Source organism: Helianthus annuus, chromosome 11 (assembly GCF_002127325.2).
Source record: "Helianthus annuus cultivar XRQ/B chromosome 11, HanXRQr2.0-SUNRISE, whole genome shotgun sequence".
NCBI classification, from domain to species: Eukaryota; Viridiplantae; Streptophyta; class Magnoliopsida; order Asterales; family Asteraceae; genus Helianthus; species Helianthus annuus.
This window is the reverse complement of record NC_035443.2, coordinates 100193448-100197351: the sequence shown is the minus strand read 5'-3', so window position 1 is coordinate 100197351 and position 3904 is coordinate 100193448. Positions and strand designations below refer to the sequence as shown.

General features: G+C 36.4%; 1 long non-coding RNA gene across 1 annotated transcript; it reads left to right on the top strand.

Moving 5' to 3' along the window:
• Positions 1-317: 317 nt before the first annotated feature.
• LOC110940123 lies at positions 318-3525 on the top strand. Its single transcript, XR_002592841.2, has 3 exons — positions 318-456; positions 1486-1574; positions 3416-3525. It is a non-coding gene; the product is annotated as an uncharacterized LOC110940123 (long non-coding RNA).
• The last annotated feature ends 379 nt before the right edge of the window (positions 3526-3904 follow it).

The window sequence follows — 3904 nt, the reverse complement described above, 5'->3', positions numbered from 1 at the left end:
GGTTTGTTAAGAAGAAGTCAAACATGATAGGTGTATGTATAAATGGAAGTGAGAGAGGTTTCGGGGACGAAACCTCATTTAAGGGGGGTAGACTTGTAACGCCCCAAAACCGAATTATTAATTTGCTAGTTTGTTATCATGTTTAACAAAAGGGGGTATAATAACTAGGTTAGTAAACCTAGTTAAATGCCTAGCAAATTAAGTAAAGGATTGAAACTTGTGGTAAATATGATGGGTAATGAACTTGAGGGACTAGGATTGCCAAAGTTGAAAGTGAATTTAATTAAAACAAAAATCTCTCACACACATGGTGTGTGTGTGCGTGAGAACGATCAGGAGAAGGGAGTGAGGGGTGTAAACCCTAACCCTCAAGAAACCATCAAATTGAAGAAGGATTTCAGCCTAAACTAATGCATGAACACGTTTTCTTGATGATCTAGCCCTATTAAACATGTGGTAAGTTGTAATTTACGATTTAATGATCTTGCTATGAAGTGGGTTATGAACAATCCATGAAATTGTACGAAATTGATCATGTACATGTGTTAGAATCACCATATAGAACATGAACTATGCAAGATTCTAAGTAATTTGATGATTTTGGATGAAACCCACTTGTAGTAGTAAAGATGATGATATGGATAATCATACATGTTTAATTGTTGTGTAAAATTCATGTATGATGTTGTATGTAATGAGTAATTGTTAGTTAATTTGGGTATATTATGAGAATTTTATGATTCTAGTGGAACTTGATGATCTTGATATGAACTTGTAATATTATGCATAAAATACTTGTACATTAGGCTTAGAAAGTTGTACGCACACCAAGTGTTTGATGAAATGTCTAAATGGAAATGATGTGTGAAATTGTATGCAAGTAATAGGTAATTATATATAGAACATGATAATAATGTATTTGATAGTAAACTAACATGAGAAGTGCGTTTTAGATATAGTTCATGCGGAGGCTATGTTGAAATGATGTTGGGTTAGCTAAGTATGAGTTAAGGTGTTAGTTGTGAAGATATGAAAACGTTGGTGTGGAAGAAATGGATTATTTATGTACATGTGTATATAATTAGGTGATCATGTAGTTTAATATGTCATATAATACGATCATGAAATGCGTATAATGTTAATACTATGCTCTACCATATTAAGATGGATACATGTTCATAAGTTGAAAGTGTGTAAGTAAGACAGTTGACTTTTTGAAAGTCAACAATGAATGAATAACATGGTTAGCCGTTCGGACACAATTATAATAGTAGAGAAGTAATGTGTTAAGTACTAGATGATCTACACGTCGTGTACGATGATGATTGAGTTGCGTGAATGTGGAACAAGGTAACTTTTAGTCTATGCCTTATGTATGTGGTATTTGGTTAATAAAAATGCAAGTAATATATGAATGGAAGGAAATGAATGTTAGTATGAATGAGCATTTGTGCTAACCATAATGTGATTGTAACGACATGAAAGGATAGGGATCACATTAGCATGGACTCAAGAACGGAACGCTAACGGGTCATGAGGAGGTGAGGAAGCAAGCTTGAACACGAACGCTTAAGGTAAGTGACTCCGCAATCACTTCTTAGTTGTTATGTAATGTTATATGCAATCTAATTATATGTGATAATTGAGGTCAAATAGGAATGAGTTGTATGATGTCAATAAAGTATTAAACAGATCTTAGTTTGATCCAAGCTAGGCAGGTGTGATTAAGAAATTGTAGCTAAGTAGTGAGATTGGTTACTCATGCAAGAAATTCCTTTGTTATTAAGGATATAGCATAATTGACTAAAATGCCCTTGATAGGTATATCGGGCAAACGACCTTAGAAGTCGTTTGGAATCAAGATATTCGATTAGTATAATATTTTGGTCAAGCATGAAAATGTGGAGTATGTTTTTGTATGTCACAAACTACCTAATGCATAAATACCCATAACGGGTCAAGGTAAGCTTCTGACCAAAAATATGTTAAAAATAGGTAAGACATCCAAGAATTTAATCCTCTATGATAAATGACGTTGATATTAAAAGGTTCATGAGGAGTCGAGGTTAAGTAATCAGATTATGTTGATAAATGCACGAACGGGTCAAATAGTTAGAAAAGGGTAATATGTCGAATGCACGTAAGTTAAGAAATTCCTTAATCCGGAGGTAGGATTTTAAGTTGATATGATAGAATGTGAATTTACAAGCATGTAGGAAGAAACAGTAGGTTAAACGGGTAAACGGTTCAAAAGTTATGCGCGTTTTAGTGCGTACGGACGACGAAACGGAACTGCAGAAAACTGCAGTTTCTAGAGGGCGTCGCCGACGGGTATGGGGGCGTCGCCGACGGGCTCCAGAAAGTGAATTTTTGTGCTGACGGGTTAATCTCCTGTCTACGGGTTTTTGGGCTACGGGTAAATGCAAGGCCCGTCGCCGACGGCCCTAGGGGCGTCGGCGACGGCCTCCCCAAGTTCCAAAAGCTGAAATCTTGTTATTTAAGTTATTTAATGTATCGTAGGCTTCGGTTTGTCATCCGTGGTCTACGGCGGACCTTCCAAACATGATTTTGATGGTTCCTTAGATGTTTATGAGCTATAAAGCTAAGTCTAAGACCCATGTAAATAATGTATGATTATGTAAGAGGTACGCGTGATCTAGCACGTGTACATAAAGGTATGCATGTATGTAATGACGTAGGAAGGGTATGAACAAATGTAGATGTGTATGTATGTATGTATAAAGATATGTACGAGTGTATGCATGTATGTAATGATGTAGGAAAGGTTTGTACGTATGTAGATGTGTATGTATGTATGTATAAAGATATGTACGAGTGTATGCATGTATGTAATGATGTAGGAAAGGTTTGTACGTATATAGATGTGCATGTATGTATGTATAAAGATATGTACGAGTGTATGCATGTATGTAATGATGTAGGAAAGGTTTGTACGTATATAGATGTGCATGTATGTATGTATAAAGATATGTACGAGCGTATGTATGTATGTAAAGATGTAGGAAAGGTACGTACGTATGTAGAAGTATATGTATGTATGTAAAGATGTAGGAAAGGTACGTACGTATGTAGAAGTATATGTATGTATGTAATAAGACATGTATGAGAGTATACACGTATGTAAAATTGTAGGGATGATATGTACGTATGTAGATGTGTATGTATGTATGTAATTACGCATGTATGCATAATTTAGTCACGTTGAGGGCAAACGTTATTAATGGTGCACTTTGAGAATGAAAAGTAATGCAGGTACATTATTGAAGCCTCACCAGGAAATGGATACGCATATGAAATGCTTAAAGTTTGAAAGATGACGAAATGTGAAGTGTACGCGAATGAATCTTGTTTATATAATGTGTACTAATGTTATGAATGTATGTGGTGAGTGCAGGTTATACGGATAATGGGCGGATTATCACAAGAATTAGAGATCGAAGACCGAGTCACGAGATAGATTGTACGGGAATAATTAAGTATGTACTATTAGTAAACATGACTTATATTTTATCTTTGTAAAAGATACATTTTAAAACGAACTTTCAAGTAAGTCAAGACGTTTGTAATGAAAGAAATTTTATGGCACGAATTTCCGCTGCGACTTTTGACAAATACGAATTAGGGCGTAACAGACTTCCTCCTAGGCGGTCTCAATTAGTCGGCCTCGGGATTACTCGGGAGTACTCGAGGCCTAGTCGGCCTAGTCGGCGCCTAGTCGGACATAGTCGGACGTAGTCGGCCTAGTCGGTCTAGGCGGTCAACGTGGTTTGTTGACTTTTAATCGGTCAAACTCGGTCAAAATCGGCCTACTCGGCCTTGTACTCGGACTACTCGGCCTTGTACTCAGACTAGTCGGGCTTGTATTCAGAATATTTGAACTTTA